At 32.6% G+C, this 18,990-nt stretch overlaps 1 long non-coding RNA gene and 1 pseudogene across 1 annotated transcript; both read right to left on the bottom strand.

Moving 5' to 3' along the window:
- LOC145248860 (uncharacterized) lies at positions 1-4,905 on the bottom strand. Its single transcript, XR_013863419.1, has 3 exons — positions 1,401-4,905; positions 712-921; positions 1-116 (listed from the first exon to the last, which is right to left on the bottom strand). It is a non-coding gene; the product is annotated as an uncharacterized LOC145248860 (long non-coding RNA).
- Positions 4,906-18,545: 13,640 nt separating this feature from the next.
- LOC145249090 (5S ribosomal RNA) lies at positions 18,546-18,662 on the bottom strand (annotated as a pseudogene).
- Between the last annotated feature and the right edge of the window lie 328 nt (positions 18,663-18,990).

Genomic DNA, 18,990 nt, shown 5'->3' on the forward strand with positions numbered 1-18,990 from the left:
AGGCAACATAAATTAAACCAAATACATTGAGGACATTGCCAAGGCTGCTGTAAAGACAGTGGGCTCCTTTTACCATGCTAGAAAATTACTCACATTCCATCCCTTTACAAGGATATCTTCTATCTATATAAAAGCCAAGTACGTCCAAGGATGGAATACTGTTGCCATATCTGGGCAGGAGCTGCTAAAAACAGCCTATCCTGCCTTGACAGAGTACAAAATAGACTTCATGGCTTAGTGGGGGATGCCCTTTTCTCTACCCTGCAACCTCTCTCCCACAGAAGAGACGTTGCAAGCCTATCCTTGTTTTATCGTTATTTCCATGGCAGGTGCTCGTCTGAACTCCAATCTCTGGTCCCCCCTCGCCAATCTTTCACGAAAAACACCCGTCTAGTTGAATCCACTGTGAAAAATTTCCCCCACTCTATATCTGTGCCTAAATCAAAACACGGATTCCATGAACAAAGCTTCTTTCTTAGAACTGCACGCCTGTGGAACTCTGTTCCGTCTGCCTGCTTCCCACCGGACTACAACTTGGATGTCTTCAAGTCCAATGTTAACAAATTCCTAATGAACCGTCCCCTTAAGTAAACACTTCATCAAATGTCCACACTAACGTAATGTACTTGCAATAACCCTTATCCCTGAGTGGCTTCCAGGCCTTGATAAGTGGTGATCACTGTGTAAAAAAAAAAAAAAAAAAAAGGATACAATAAGCCTATACATCTAGGCCAGTGCATCTACCACTAGTCTCTCACTATTAGACAAGGTCCAAAACAAGAGTTTCAAGTTTAATAGGTCCCACACTATTGGCCAAGCTTCAACCTCTGTCTCATCATCACAATGTTGCATTCTTGTGCCTGCTATACAAGTACTTTGGTGGAATGTGTTCTGATGAACTCATAACACTTGTACACCTTCCTCAATACATATCTGACTAACCTGAAAAGCAGCAAAATCCTACCCCTTCACTGTTGAGGTCTCTAGATGCCTGAAAAGCTTTCTACTCTAATAATTTCCTTTCTTGAACTGCTAGATTTTGGAATTCTCTCCCAGTTTCCTGCTTCTCTGACTGTACTAACCTGCAGAAGTTTAAATTTCATGTGAACGAACGTCTTGCTGCTAAACTTCCCACAGTCCCCTGTACGACGCAATCCTAAATAATAGTCCCTTACAATATGCCTTGTTTGGGATTAAAAAAATAAAAAAAGGAATATAGAGATCATTCAGTAAGGGAGGTAACCCCTACTTTTGCTTAATAAGACGGAAACACAATATTTTCTTTTAGTTTTGAATATCTGCATATAATTTAGGAATGTGAATAGCCAATGGCTAAAAGAAGTTGAAATCGGGAAAAATTTCCCAACTTGCAAGGCCACAGTTCCCCTGCACGCGCGCACGTGTGTGTGTGTAGATGTGCATGTGCTGATATGTGTGTAAATGTGTGTGTGCTTGTATGTGTGTATGTGTGCACACATATGTGTGTGCATGCGCACATGTGTGTGCATATGTATTTGTATGTTTGTATATCTGTGTGTGCATGTGTGTACATATATGCTTGCATGTGTGTATATGTGTATGTGCTTGTACATGTTTATATGTGCATGTGTATGTGTGCACGCATATGTGTGTGCATGAACGCCTCTGTGTGTGTGTGTGTGTGTGTGTGTGTGTGTGTGTGTGTGTGTGTGTGTGTGTGTGGAGAGAGAATTGAGATAACAGCACAAACAAAAAAATGAGTAAAACCAACTCAAGAGAAAGGTACACAGTGCATAGGGGAAAGAGACAGGAAGTCATTCTTTAATGAAAGAAAAGTGATCAACTTCCCCAACTTCCTCTACCTTCATCATGTATGGTTTGAAGTTTTAGCCTTCGCAGCTTATTTAAAATTTCAGAACAGAGAACTGTCATGAGAGGGGAAAAGGAAGTCAAGACAGGAAGATGAATAGAAAAAATAAGTAGGAAAAGAAAAAGAAGGTCAAAATGAGAGGAAGGAGCAAGAGAAATAAAATGCAGCCAGATAGTGGAAATACACTCGTGTTGGATTAAAACAAAAAAAAAATGGATTTCTGCTAAAAAGCAGAGAACTCTCATCCCTCTTTAGCAAATCGCAACAAAAAAAAAAAAAATAAATAAAAAACGCTAAGGAAAGTTTTGTTCTCAAGCATGTGGTAAAGTTCTCCAGAGTATGCATGCACATGGATGGATAAACCTTTTTTACTCCCTTAAGTAAAAGAAGAAGTTCTTTTACTTAAAAGAAAAAAAAAATGCATAGTAAGATCTGAAATTATCTCCCTTCGTTTATTTGGAATCCCTTTTTTGGTATATTTACAGTTATCTACCATTTCGTTTGTTTTACAGTTATCTGCCTTGTTACCTCCCTTACGGATTGATTTTGAGTTGTCTCCCCTGCACATTAATTTACACCCATCTTTCTTTTTAGTTTCTTTTCCTCGGTAATGATGTTTTGTCAAGTAAAATTTACTGTTCTCACCCTTTTAGCTTTCTTTGTACGATTGTCCTATTTTGTCTTAATACTCAATGTTATTTTTTTATTATTATTTTATTTGGTTCTCAATAATATAATAAAATAGAAATAGGTTGTTTGGGAGCACTTAAACACTACCGAAAATCATTTCACTGTAAATAATTTTTGATCAATTATTGAGATATTAAGCAGAATAGATACTTGTATTTTTGTTTCTTTGTAAATTTTTTTTAAATTCTTTTTTTTTTAAGTTTATAATGAGTAAAACTTTGCTGCTCAAGTATGATTTTATGATTAAGCCAAAACATTTATTTACAATGCTTATAATCTATCTATATACCATTAAAAGTTATGCCGTCTATAGGAGCTTGTCTTTTTGCATGCAAATAGAAACATTTGATTGGTTGAATAAAAAGAGGGATAGTCGGAGTACACATAAGTAGTTTTTACAAAGTCAAAATCAGTAGATGAATTTTACATGAGTCTAAAGTATTTTTTTTTTTTTTTTTTTTACCGGGTACATTTTTTTTTTTTTAAAGCTTTTTTTTTTTTGCCACTGAAGCAATACATGAATATATTCATTGCAATTACTTTCTTATGCAATTACTTTCTTATGCAATTAAATATTAGCACTTTTTTCCCCCACCAAATTTTACAAATATTTTTTCAATACAAATTAGTAGAAGCTAATGACTAAATAATCACATTAACACATAGATTTTCCTTAGATCACCGAAGTTAAGCAACGTTGAGGCTGATCAATACCAGATGGGTGACAATTTGGGAATACTAGGCGCTGTATATAGGAAGACGTTGAGACCTCCCTGCAAGAACTGCAAAAAGCATCACATTGACATTTCCCCTAATGAAAATATGCATGCGACTGTGGCCTGCTTGTGAATTTGACACTCCGTAGACGCTTCCTCCATCGGGGGAAGGTGCTTCAACTTGCGTAAGGTTTATCACACTGGATTAAGAAAAAAAATAAAATAATAAACTGAAAAGATAATAAAAGATATACATTGATATTATATGAGCACCACTGTTTTTTTTTTTAATCTTTTTTTAGTTTACATGATAAAAACAATCAAGATGAGGATATTCATCCAGACCAAGGCATTATTTGGCATTATTTTGTATTATTTGGCATTATTTGGCATTATTTGGCATTATTTGGCATTATTTTGTCTTTGTCCAAATCAAGAGTACCCTCTTTTAGGGAGATAGATATTCTCCCAATTAAAAACTGATCTTTTGTGTAATCATGCCCTCATAACGAGATAAGTAAAAAGACTTGGAAAAGAAACAAAAGAACCATTTGTTCTTAAGAATTTATTAAACTGAGTGTGTTTAGGTATAAGATAGCACCAGTATGTGTTTAAGAATAAAATAGCAGCAACAGCATGCGTTTAGGCATGAGACAAAAACAACAGCATGTGTTTAGGCATGAGACAGCAACAACAGCATGTGTTTAGGCATGAGATAGCAAGACCAGCATGTGTTTAGGCATGAGATAGCAATAACAGCATGTGTTTAGGCATGAGACAGCAACAACAGCATGTGTTTAGGCATGAGACAGTAACAACAGCATGTGTTTAGGCATGAGACAGCAACAACAGCATGTGTTTAGGCATGAGACAGCAACAACAGCATGTGTTTAGGCATGAGATAATAGCAACAGTATGTATTTAGGCATAGGATAATAGCAATAGTATATGTTTAAACATAATATAGCAGCAACAATATGTGTTTAGGTATAAGGTAGCAACAGCACTTGTGACAAAGAATAGTCAAGGTATCAATGATCCTATATGTACATCATAACAAATATGCATATTAAACAAGTTGTGTTAGGACACTATGACAATGTAGTCTTGTACAAGAACACTGTTGGATAGGAAACAAAGAAGTAAAAGGAATAATGACAATATTGACAATATTGACAATAATTTTCAATGTTTCAATATTTATTTACCAACATAATGTGTCACACCAGGATGGTAGTTTGGTGTAAAGCCCTCAAATTGTCGAGATACCTCATCTCAAGGAAGAAGAAAGAAAAAAAATGTGTGCACTCTTCAAATATACATAGGTATGTATCATATGTATGTAGTGGGAAGATTAAGTAAAACTGACAATAAATAAACTCCATAATGCCTTAAACTGATCCGTTCTTAACTTTATCGGCCAAATCTTTCAGTGAGGGCATAAATTTATTGTGTGTGTGTGCGTGTGTGTGTGTGTGTGTTAGTGTGTGTGTGTGTGTGCGCACACGCTTGAGAGAACGCCTACACATATTTATAAATTTGTGAGTTGAGCATTCACTGGGCATGTACATGAGGGAGTTGGCATTTCTTGGAGTTATTAGTTGACATTTAATGCATAATAAATTGAACAGTCTTAAAAAAAATAAAATAAATAAATGATAAAATAATGAATGCATTTAAAAGTGTACAATAAAAGTAAATGAAAAACAGTCATATATATATATATATATATATATATATATATATACTAGCTGAAATATATATATATATATATATATATATATATATATATATATATATATATACTAGCTGAAATATATATATATATATATATATATATACTAGCTGAAATATATATATATATATATATATATATATACTAGCTGAAATATATATATATATATATATATATATATATATATATATATATATATATATACTAGCTGAAATATATATATATATATATATATATATATATACTAGCTGAAATATATATATATATATATATATATATATATATATATATACTAGCTGAAATATATATATATATATATATATATATATATACTAGCTGAAATATATATATATATATATATATATATATATATATATATATATATATACTATGTACATATATACATGTATATATATATATACTAGCTGAAATATATATATATATATATATATATATATATATATATATATATATGTATATATATATGTATATACTAGCTGAAAACATTATCAATAATTTTCCCCACTCTTCATCTGTACCTAAACCTAAACATAGATTCCATGATCAAAGCTTCTTTCTTAGAACTGCACGCCTGTGGAATTGTCTTCCGTTTTCCTGCTTTCCAGCTATCTATAATATGGTTGTCTTCAAGTCCAACGTGAACAAGTTTCTGATGAGCCGTTCCACTTAAGTTAACAAATTTACCAAACTTCCATCACTATCGATTACTATATTGTCCTTTTGACTACTCTACACTCTTTAACCCTTATCCTTGAGTGGCCTATCGGCCTTGATAAGTGGTGACGCCTATGTAAAAAAAATATATATACATGTATATATATATATATATATACATGTATATATATGTACATATATATATATATACATATATATACACATGTATATATATGTATATGCATTTTATTTTTTATCTAAAAAATAAAACGCATATTTGCTCTACAACAGTATTGAGCACTTTCTTCAGTTTTTATTAATTACCATTTCTACCATATATATATATATATATATATACATATATATATATACATATATATATATATATATATATATATATATATATATATATATATATATATATATATATATATATAGTCTTATTTATATTATTCCAAATTTTACTGGGTTTATATAATTGAAAATTCGGTAATCGGTCATATACTAATAAGTTTTAAGTCAAAATGAGATGACTTAAATTATAAGCTACAAAATTACCATATTTCATAATTGAGCATTCATATATTGTTTTAACAAAATCAAGACATCAAGGAATAGATTGATAGCAACAAATAGTGTATTTCCTCGTTAGTCATAATTGTTTCAAGACTATTTGGACAAATCCTTATGTCGTTTGAAAAAAGAAAACAGAACAACGGAATAGAGTTTAAACAATGTATTACTGGAACAACAATGTAAAAAGGTTACAACTGAAAAGAGTAGTAAACGTCAGCGAGCAGGCGAGGGTCGCTCTGGTGTTTAATCCACACCTGGGATCAAAAGGTCTATGGTTTATATAATGGATAGAACAGTCCATTTGGAGGGTGATTACCCCACAACACCCCCTCCCCAGCTGATTTCCGTGATTGTGAAAATCAGTATTTCTTCCTTTTGGGGCAGACCACCAAGGGGTCTGTGCGCTTCCTCTTTCTGCTGGAGCGTCTCGGTTCTGACATCCCTTTTGGAGGGTCTATGTCAAAACATTCATACACAGTTTCAATCGCCTCACTGCCGTCCTGCGGTGGTTCTTCATGATCCTCGTAGAAGCGTTTCTTGATTTGGTTCAAGTGCCTCTTATGCTGGCCCTGAATGATATATGTAACATGGCCAATTCTTCGTAAGATCGTGCCCTGTTCTCAAAAAGAAACGTTATTTCTAAAATGTCTAAAATATCTCTGCTTCATTGGCATTGTAGAGGTTCTGTTGTGTACTATGTGTTTGGGTAGCAGTTTATCAAATACGGATTTTATTTTCCGTCTAAACATGATTTCTGCTGGGGATCCTGCATCTGGTTTGTTTGGGTTTCTCATGATTCTGTAAATCTGCAGAAATTGCTGAAGGGCCTTTTCTGTCTGTGTACCGGACGTCTTTTTTAATGCCCTTTTAAGTGTATTGATGAAGGGGTCAGCCTGGCCGTTGCTTCTGGCATGGTACTGGGGTGCTGTAATATGCTTGACTCGATACGTCTTGCAGAATTCTCTGAACTCTGTCAAGGTGGACTGTGTAGCGTTGTCGCTAACCAGACAGTCTACAGCCCCAAACCGAGCAAACAATTCCAATAAAAATTTGTCGTTATTGCTGTGGTCTGTTTTTTGCATCTTAGTACCTCTGGCCATTTAGAGTAAGAGTCAACTACTATCAGGTAGTAAAAATCCTCCTCAGGTCCCACATGATCGATGTGGATCCTCGACTATGATTGTTCAGCCTTAGGCCAAGGTTTATATGTTATCGGTGGTGCTTTTGCAGCCAAAGCACAGCCTTTGTATCTGTTCATCATGTCGGTAATATCTTGGTCCATAGCTGGCCAATAAACAAAACTTCTCATTAGGCTTTTCATTCTGTTTATTCCTGGATGCCCCATGTGAAAATCCCTTAGAATTCTTTTTTGAAGGGTTTGGGGGATGACAACCCTTTCATCATATAACAGTATGTCATCACAACCAGAAAAAAATGCCTGAACTGGTGTCACCCAGTGCTAATTTCTGCTTCGTGGTTTGAATGAAATTGTCATTTAGGGATTCTGACTTAATTTCCTGAAGCAGTTCACGGATAATATTGTTTATCATGGTTTTTACATCACTATTAATACATGGGCTAGTTGTTTTGAAGGGAGAAATTGAATTGTAAAATTATAGTTCAGCAGAATCTTAATAGTCGGTTTGCAGTGAATGTTGGAAGTCCTTTTTTGATCCAAAAATGGATATCAACGGATTATGGTCGGTTTGTAGAAAAAAATGTCTTCCATACAAGAACCGGTGGAATTTTGAAACTGCAAATATAATTCCTAGGGCCTCTTTCTCGATCTGAGAATAATTCTTTTCCGCTGGCAAGAGAGTCCGTGATGCGAAAGCAATAGGCTGTTTTGAGCATCCGGCATTCGATGTAGCATGCATGCCCCGACGCCATATTGACTAGCATCGCTAGCTACTATTATGTCCAACTGCGGGTTGAAATGCGCTAGGAATTGTTTGGAAGTCAGGATTCTTTTTATTTCTTGGAATGATGTCTGGCAATCTTCTGTCCACTCCCAAGCCTTATCCTTTTTCAGCAATTTATTAAGTGGTGCGCGCAATTTGTACATATTTAGGATGAACCCCTGGTAATAATTTGCCAAACCTAAAAAACTCTGCAATTGAGTTATGTTTACTGGTGCCGGCATTTCTTTAATAGCGGTCGCCCTATCTGGGTCTGGGTGTCTGCCATCTTTATCGATTATTTGTTTCTAAAAAGAACTCGCATTTATCTGCTTTGATCTTAAATCCATAATCTTGTATTCGACTGAATACTTGTCTGATATGTTTTTCATGTTCCTCCCTGCTTTTGCTCGCTATGATAATGTCATCAAGATATGCGATTGCGGTGTCCAAGCCGGACAGCATAATATCCATTACTTGCTGGAATATTGCGGGTGCCACCTTGACACCAAACGCGAGTCTTTCATATCTGTACAGTATACCTCAATCAGTGTTAATACAGACGAGGTTTGCGTTTTTGTCATTTACCGGAATATGTAGGTAAGCGTCACTTAGGTCGATCTTAGAAAAAAACTTGCCGCCATTTAATTTCGTGAACACTTCTTCAGGACTAAGTAATGGATAGTGAAAATCTTCTAAGGACCCGTTGAGTCTGGTCGCGAAGTCGGCACAAACGCAAATTTCCCCGGACCTTTTCTTTACGTAAACTACCAAAGCAGCCCACTCACTATATTCAATTTTAGCCAGTATACCGATGCTTTCTAATCTATCTAGTTTCTGATTTATTTTGTTCAGGGAAGCGAACGGGACATTACGTTTCTTTTTAAACACCAGTTGTGTGCCAGGTTTCAACTTAAAATCTGTGGCCATTTTTGTACATCTCCCCAGTCCAGGAGTAAATACGTTTGTGAATTCTTTTTTAAAAAAAGTTAGAAGTTTCTCCGTTTCTGCTGAGCAGATATCTATTTTCTTGCAGAATGTGGATATAGGAAGATCCCAGAGACGAAACTCCTCCATGCTGTCAGAACCGAACAGGTTCTCACTATCTTTTAGCACATACAATCTTAGTTCCGTCTGCCTGCTTCCCACCGGACTACAACTTGGATGTCTTCAAGTCCAATGTTAACAAATTCCTAATGAACCGCCCCCTTAAGTAAACACTTCATCAAATCTCCACACTAACGTAATGTACTTGCAATAACCCTTATCCCTGAGTGGCTTCCGGGCCTTGATAAGTGGTGATCACTGTGTAAAAAAAAAAAAAAAAAAAAAAGTTTTTTTGTTTTCACCCGTAAAGTGACGTTTGTAATTAATTCACCTTCAAAATGAATTTTTTTACCATTAACGGCTGTCGCCATTCTGCTAGTTTTTAACATAGTCGGCTTTTGTAATATTTTCCACGTTTTGAGATTTATTATTGAAAGATCCGATCCACTGTCTAATTGGAATTTAATAGCCTTGCCGAAAATGATAACCGTTACATATTTTCATAGATTTTCATCTACGACGTCCTTAGTTCTGGTTTGATGTACACGGCTTCTATTCTGAGTTTTCCTACAGTGTGAACTTTTATGACCGATCTTATTGCATAAATGGCATCTTTTTGTTAAAAATGGACAATCCCTTACCCAATGTATTCCACCACATCTGAAACAAGCTCTCAGTGCTTTTAGTTTTTCTGAGGTTTTTTTTTTGTTTTGTTTTTTTTTTTACATAGGCCACTCAAGGATAAGGGTTAAAGAGTGTACAGCAGAAATTGGACAATATAGTAATCGCTAGTAAATGGAAATTCGGTAAATTTGTTAACAAGTGGAACGGCTTATCAAGAACTTGTTTATGTTAGACTTGAAGACAACCATATTGTAGTCAGCTGGAAAGCAGGAAAACGGAAGACAATTCCACAGGCGTGCAGTTCTAAGAAAGAAGCTTTGATCATGGAATCTGTGTTTAGGTTTAGGTACAGATAAAGAGTGGGGAGAATTATTAATAGTGTTTTCAGCTAAACGAGTATTTCTTGTGAAAGTTTGGCGAGAGGAGACCATAGATTGGAGCTCAGTCGAACACTTTCCATGAAAATAACGATACAGCAGAGACAAACTCGCAACATCTCTTCTGTGAGATAAAGGTTGCAGGGAAGAGAAAAGGACATCTCCTACGAGGCTACGAAGTCTATTTTGAACTCTATCAAGGCAGAACAAGTCCTTTCCAGCAGCTCCTGCCCAGATATGGCAACAGTACTCCATCCTTGGACATACCTGGCTCTTATATAGATAGAGAATTGCATCAGCAATGAGGTATCTACTGGATCGATAGAAGGTCCCACCATTTTTCCAGTGGCCTTGGCAACAGATTTGATGTACAAGTTCATTTTAAGATCAGGAATAAAGGTCAAGCCCAGAAGCTTGTCAAAACTTGAGGCCTCCTGAAGACGAGAGCCATTCATTTCAATTGATGCCAGATGTGGATCAGAATGTTGATGATGTAAAGAGAGAAGCTTGGTTTTAGATGCATTAAAAGTAACTAGTCACTCCTTTCCCTATTATACCACGTGCTCAAGATCAGAGGAGAGAGAATCGGAGAGAACTTGGTCGTTTACTCTCTTAGATGTGCTACCATAAATGGTAGTGTCATCAACATAAATGTCTACAAATGATGTAAAAATGCGATTTGGAAGATCATTAATGTAGATCAGGAAAAGAGTTGGGCCCAGGATGGTGGTTAGTGTCTGTGTGCCATTTTGACGGTTTTTTCTTAGTTACTTTTTTTATATTCACGATGCTTGCTTCAATATTTCTTGCATCTTTTTTTATAATTTCTATTTTTTGACAATCCTCAGTCAATTTTTGAAGTGTCAACTTCGGTTCATTTTCTAATTTTGTAAGGACTCTGCACCTGATTTCCGCATCTTTTCCCGAGGTTAACCCTTGCGCAAACACAAGACATTTAAAATTGTCTGCTGTTAGTTCATACAACTTAAAGTCATCACAGTGTTTGTTCACTACAGCTGCGTAGGTGGCAAAATCGTCATTATCGTCTTTTACCACATTCAAACATCTCCAACGCTTATGGAAAAGAGACCTTTTCAGCGAGAAAAGTTCTATTAACAAATTTACCGTCTCATTGAATGATAAATTAATGCTTATGTCAAACAAATAAAAAGTATACCCTGCCCCACTTTGGTATTGAGCACTCTTGTATTAACCTTGTTTAAACTTCATTTGTTATTTTACTTTTGGAAAATATTAACCTGGAATTCGTGTGCTAGAAAGTTTGGATCTTAAATTCTAGGCAGTTATGTACAATATAGAAAATGTGTATAAATAGAATTGAGCAAAACCAACCATTTAATGAAATAAGTCATAAAAAATTAATAATTAAGTAATGAAAGTTCGTTTTTCAAAGAAATATGCAAATTAGTTAACCAATATGAAGTTGCTTGCATGTTCCTGACTGAGTATATTAAGAAGTTCGTTTCAGTAATTTTTTTAAATAGAGAAAGTAGGCTTTTAATAAATAATTCGACAAAAAACTTAACTTTATATGTGCTCAGAAGATTAGATCAGTACTCCATGAGTTGCTGAGTTCAACAACTTTCAAATAGCAGCAACTCAATATTCAATGGAATAAGATTTAATTTTGACATTTTAAAACATTTTCAAATCATGTTCCAAATAAAGAAAATACAAAAATAAAAACGACACAATTAATAATGTCTGTAAATGAATATGTCATAAATGAGAAACGGATGAATAAAACAGCCAGGAAAAATATATGAAAAAAAAATGACCTCTTTTTCTTTTTTGTTTTATTTTACGATTCCCTTTCCTCCACCTCTTACAAAAATAAAAAAAAACGTATGGGAAAAAATGTTTGGTCACTAAATTTTTCCAAATTATATATATATATATATATATATATATATATATATATATATATATATATATATATATATATATATAGCATGTCTGTATATGTACATATATATGATTTGGCTGACTGCTAAATATATTCTGTTTCATTTCTTGGAAAAAAAACATTTCTAGAAAGTCATTCCTTTTCCATACCAACTTTAATATTTGTATGCATTTTTTATATTATTATTATTATTATTATTATTATTTATTTTTTTTAAATATTATTATTATTATTATTATTTATTTTTTTTAAATATTATTATTATTATTATTATTATTATTACTATTATTATTATAATAATAATAATAATAATTTATTATTATTATTTATTATTATTATTTTATTATTATTTTATTTTATTATTATTATTTATTTTATTATTATTTATTTATTTTTTAATATTATTATTATTATTATTATTATTATTATTATTATCATTATTATTATTTATTTATTTTTTTATATATTATTATTATTATTATCATTATTATTATTATTATTATTATCATTATTATTATTATTATTATTTTATTATTATTATTTTTATTATCATTATTATTATCATTATTATTATTATTATTATTATCATCATCATTATTATTATTATTATTATTATTATTTTTATTATTATTGTTATTATTATTATATTATTATTATTTTTATTATTATTATTATTATTGTTATTATTATTATTTTTATTATCATTATTATTTTTAAAAAATTGACTAACGATTTTAGTGACTCATTGAACATCATTAAACGCTGATAAAAAAACGAACAGATAAAAAATAAATTTTCTCTTTTCGACTTCATTTCAATAATTTCATTCCAGTTGTTTTTTTTTTGTGTGTTTGTTTTGTTTTCATTTTCTTTATTGCAAAATCTTTTATTACATCATCAGATCAATAAATAAAAGAAGAACAAAACCCTATTTAGGCGATAGCATTTCAAAGCCTAATGCTACTCTTCAGAAGAGTAGAAAAAGGTCAGGATTATATATATAAAAAAAAAGCGGGCATACGGCCATTCGCGTTGAAATGAAATAGGAGATAAAGTATAAATATGTAGAAGCAAGAATAATGGTGATAATAGCGATAGAAGAAAAATTGGATATATGGGGACATATATATATATATATATATATATATATATATATATATATACATTCTTCAGAATTCATTTTAATAAGGATTTTTTGAAATTCACTATAAAGATGTTTGTTCAAATAGGACATATATATATATATATATATATATATATATATATATATATATATATATATATATATATATATATATATATATAAAGTGATATACAAATTACCATTAGTGTATGAAGTGATGCTCTTTATGTAAACAAATTGAGCTTAGGTATTTGGACAATGTCAAAACATTGTTAATTCACTGCTAAATAGCGCAACGGTTAGAAGCTCCAACTGTCATTTGGGTGGCCGGGTTTTGATCCTGGTTTGGGATAGTTGCTTGTCTAGCCACACTGATGAGCTGTGAAACAGCGAAACAGTACTGTATGTGGATGATTATATATATATATATATATATATATATATATATATATATATATATATATGAACAAATGATTAATAAAACATGTTAAAAGACATCTTGAAAAAGAGTTAAAAACATATTTAATTTTAAAAAGGAAGCACAAGATAAGTGGATAGTCCTTAATCCGTGGAGTTTCAAAGAAATACTCTCCTTCTCATCAGAGGGTAGGAATTAGTAAAATGCGGGATCGGATTTGCATGTAAAAGTATTTAATGAAACTACAAGTAAGTCACAGATCTTACTTGGTTAAAAAAAAAAGGGTGAGGTAAGGGGAATAGGAGGTAAAAGTAAAATGATAAAAAGATTTCACATGAATGGATAGTCCGGTGAAGGGTAAAAATCCAAGAATGGTAAAATCCAAAACGAACGGATTAAAAATTTCCAATCCAATGGGTAAATTCCAAATGGTCCAAAATTATCCAAAAGGCAGAGTTTCTTGGAAAAAATCGCAAATGGAATGAATTCCAAATCATTAAAAGAAAAAGCACTGAAGAGAATATTTAAAACACGTCTGTCAAGGATGGAGGAATCAAGTAAATTAAGGTAAAAAAAAAACAAAAAAAAAAACGGAAAAGCGGTGAAAGTTTAAATTTTAAAAGCAAGGTCAAACTGACCCAGACAAAAAGCGCAAAAGTTAGCGTTAATAATTAGGTCAACTTAGATATGCACGTGAAAGTCCCAGAATTAAATTAAGAAACACGAGTCAGAAGAACAAATAAATGGCTAAGTTTATGAAATAGAGCGTCTATTATATTAAAAAAAAAAAAATGAAAGTAAATAAATTAAAAATTGAAAATTAAAAAATTAAAAAGTTAAAATAAAACTATACATACACACATACACACACATACATACACACATACACACATATACATACAGACACACAAATGCACACATACATGTACATACATACACACACGTATATACATATATATACATATATGTATACATATACAATAACACACACATACACACACATACGCACATATACAAACATACACACACGCATGCATAAATATATACACATATATACACATATCCAAAAACATATACAACTTAAACAAAAACATACATACATACTTACATACAATTTAAGGGGAGGGATTGGCCGCTATCTACAAACTCCGGAATAAGGCAAATAAATGTGTATGTAAATGCATATAGTAAAATATAAGTAAACAAATACATAGAATAAAAATGAGTAGGTTGATGTATATATTTAATTAATAGGTATACTTATATCATAAAACGGAGACAGCAGATGGAAAACCGGCCAAAGAAATAAAGAAAAACAAATAAAATTGAAAATATAAAAAGCTTAGAAAGTAAGATAAAAAAGAATAAAAAAAATAAAAAAATAAAAAAAATTATGGGAAAAGATATATATTTGAAGGGTTAACTTAATAGCTATGTAATTTCAAATTTACCATATTTAAACTTGGACATATGTTTGCAATAGGAGATCAGTTCGTTTTTAGAGTTTATTATATTACTACTTTGAGGGGAGGTTATAATAGTTATAGCTTCAGATGCACAGAGGTGACAAGAATTAGATCCTGGAGTATAAGACTTAACTTTTTTTAGGATGGTCCATTTAATTGAAAAGTGGGTATTGGCAGAATTAAGCTTTTTAACCAGTGTAGTTAGAGAAGTTCCCTGGTTATTATTTGAATTTTGGTTATTGAAAGAAGAAGTGTGGTTTGAAATTCTTTTCTCTATTAAAGTTGAAGTAGCACCAATATATGTATATGTTTTATTAATAGCTCGGGGTCGAGAATTAATATTAATTTGTTGATTTATACTGGGAAGAGAATTTAAATTTTGTTCATTTTGATGAACAGAGGGTAGGACAACAAGAACAACAAGATTGGTTTGGAGGGGATAATTAGTGTTGTCAGTGTTAGGATAGCTGCTATGAAAAATATTATTATTATTATTATTATTATTATAGCTGGTTGTATGATTGAAAATAGAGGGGCTAGTTGATTCGTTTATTGGATTAATAATTATATCAGAGGGCGGGTCGGAGGAAGGATAATTTGGTGGCAAAATGTTATTGTCTATTATGGGAGAATTGCATGGGAGCTCTGTAATTGTGCATGAATATATTACATCTTTATGGATGCAATCATTATTGAGTGGGCAAAGATGTTTGTTAATACAGTTGCAGTTGCTTTTTGGTTGGATTGGGAAAGGGATTTTTTGGGCTGATTTAATTTTTTGTTATTAGATGCTAAGATTCTTTGTGCTAAATTAGGCTTAGTAGAATAAGAAATTCTTATTGAGTTTTTATTAAAAATTGAACTATATCTGTGTGGATATTTGAAAGAGTTTTCTACAATATTGAAGAATTCTTTACGCTAAATGGAGGATTAAACCAAATATTTTTCTTTCTCCTAGTGCGACAGGGTGGGTTAGAAGTATTACGATTTGCATGTTGGTTCGGATTATATTTGTGGAGTGGACCATTGCTATTGATAGCAGCAGATCTTGTTATTTGAACTGGTTTCTTGCGAGTCATATTGTGTGTGATTACAGATTTAAGATGGCATACAGGTGGGGCATAATGGTTATATTGAATCTTTTCATTGTATCCTGAATTTCTTAAGGCATTATTGAAGACAGTAGCATTTTGATTAAAGGTTTTTTTATCGGCTGAGAGCATAGAAATTCTTCTAGAGACGGATGGTACTATAGATTTTATAATTGAATTGGGGTGGTTAGAAGATTTATGGACGTATAAAAGCGTAAGGTTGGGTTTATGATAGGGGCTGTAAGTTTCAGTATTAAGATTAAGTGAAATGTCTAGAAAATCTGAAGTTTTTTTTATTTGGGTCAATAATTATAGAAAGGCCAAAATTATTAAAAAAGTTATGTTATCTTTTAATTGTATTATTGTACTCTCTTGGCCTGGCTGTTGTTGTAAATAGAGCATCATCTCTATAAAGGCCCCCTTGGATATGTTTAAAGTGGTATTTAAGTTCTTTCAGTAAGAAGAGTCCCACTAAATCTGTAACTTCAGCAGAGTCAGAAGCACCAATTAAGATGTCAAAATTATTGGGGGGTATCTTTTCTAGTCCAAAACTTATTGTTAAATTGTATAAGGGATTTTCTGGCTAGGAGAATTAATTCAATTTCCAAATGAGTTGAGTCAGAATTTCTTTTGGCAAAGATAAGAGCCTTATTTAAGAGGATCGGTGAAATTGATTGATAATAATTGATAATAATTGCTGATGTCAAAGGTTATGAAGTTAAGGAGGTGTTTATTTTTAAGGGAAACAAACCAATTAATTACATAATTCGAATTTTGCCAAAGGGGGAAGCTAACTTTTTCTTTAATAGAGGGGATAATTCTATCTAAGATGTTTTTGCTTACCGCACCCAAGTCAAAGCTAGATGGGCAGATCAATCTAATGGAGGGGGTTTATCATAAAATTTAGGTTTATGGTCTTTGAGGGTGAATCTAGGGGTACCCAGAGAAAGTATTTCAGTGGAGTTATGAATGTTCATAGATGTCAGTAAAGATTTAGCTTCAGAATTAATAGAATCCAAAATGTTGCGGGGAACTATTTTATAAGATTTATTAAGCTCTTTATATATAAGTCTTTTATATGTAGGATAGTCAAGTTTATAGTAATTTTTAGTCTTGTCTGCAGGGACAAATATATGCTTATTCTTTTTGACTTTCTTGGCAAAATTATTTATTTTTCGGGTAACCGGGTTGTAGTAGTGTTTTTGTTTCTTAAATCTAATTTTTTAGACTAAGTCTAACATGGAATTTTCGAACTCCTTAGGGTAAGGATTATATTTAGGGTGGGCAGTGGTTTTTAGTCCGTAAAATTTGGTAGTCAATCTTTCAATTTTCTTTTGTTCTCTTTGGGAGTTTATAGGGAGTCCATTTGTTAAAGTTTCTGGGTGAAGAATGTCATTAGACGAAAAAGGCGCTTTAAGCTTATTATTAATGTTTAAGTCATGGCGATAAGCTTTCCACCTTATATTTTTTAGGAAAGTGTTCAAAGCTAGAACAAATTTGTGGATATATTCTTGTTGGGTAGGGATAGGGATATTCTTGGCAGACAGGGGAATGTGTTCCTTTGCAAACATATCTGGAGAGAATAAAAAGCTCAACCAGACGGGAGCTTATAAAGAAATATAAATTACAATAAGTTTACCAAGGTAAGCAAAATGGTAAACTTAGAATATATTATAAATATTAAAGAGTTAATATTTACAAGTAAAGTAATCTCAACCAGATGTAAAAGCTCAATAAAACCGAAAAGGAAATAGAGCTTATAATATGAACAAATGATTAATAAAACATGTTAAAAGACATCTTGAAAAAGAGTTGAAAACATTTAATTTTAAAAAGGAAGCACAAGATAAATGGATAGTCCTTAATCCGCGGAGTTTCGAAGAAATACTCTCCTTCTCATCAGAGGGTAGGAATTAGCAAAATGCGGGATCGGATTTTGCATGTAAAAGTATTTAATGAAACTACAAGTAAGTCACAGGTCTTACTTGGTTAAAAAAAAAGGGTGAGGTAAGAGGAATAGGAGGTAAAAGAAAAATGATCAAAAGATTTCACATGAATGGATAGTCCGGTGAAGGGTAAAAATCCAAGAATGGTAAAATCCAAAACGAACGGATTAAAAATTTCCAATCCAGTGGGTAATATATATATATATATATATATATAGGGGCTCCTTCAGTCTTTGACAGACTATGGATACCTATGAAAATTAATTTTGTGGCAGTAGGTGTGCAATCTCCAACCACACCTCTCCTGAGTCGACATTGTTAAATACCAGTGGCAAGTGAAGTGTATGTACATGATGACTGTAAAAATATACCGAGATAAGCGGAGAGCACATACAGCGCCTAGAATTCCCAAATGGTCACCCATCTGGTACTAACTAGGCTCAATGTTGCTTAACTTCGGTGATCTGACGAGAACCGGTGTGTTAACGCGATTATGCCGTATATATATTCATTTGTTCGTTGGCAGAACTTAGATACGAGTATACATTTTGCTGATTAGGATTGAGCCAGCCTAAGCTACAAAGTGTTTTTAGGTGATCCATGAGGCACAACTTTGTGTCACACACTTCAGATTTCGCCATTCGCAGCGGCAACACATGTACTTGACATGCAGGTTCAGGAAGGCATCTTGCAGCAGGTTGTTTGTACACCATTATGTAGAGTACCACTTTGTCGCCTACTCGCCAGGAGAGTTTATTTGGAGGTGCATCTCCCCCAGTGAATTAAACACGGTTCCAAAATACCAACCTGGAAATTTTTATGATTCGGCATG

This window comes from Euprymna scolopes, chromosome 27, assembly GCF_053919585.1.
Source record: "Euprymna scolopes isolate OS-2025 chromosome 27, ASM5391958v1, whole genome shotgun sequence".
Lineage (NCBI taxonomy): Eukaryota > Metazoa > Mollusca > Cephalopoda > Sepiida > Sepiolidae > Euprymna > Euprymna scolopes.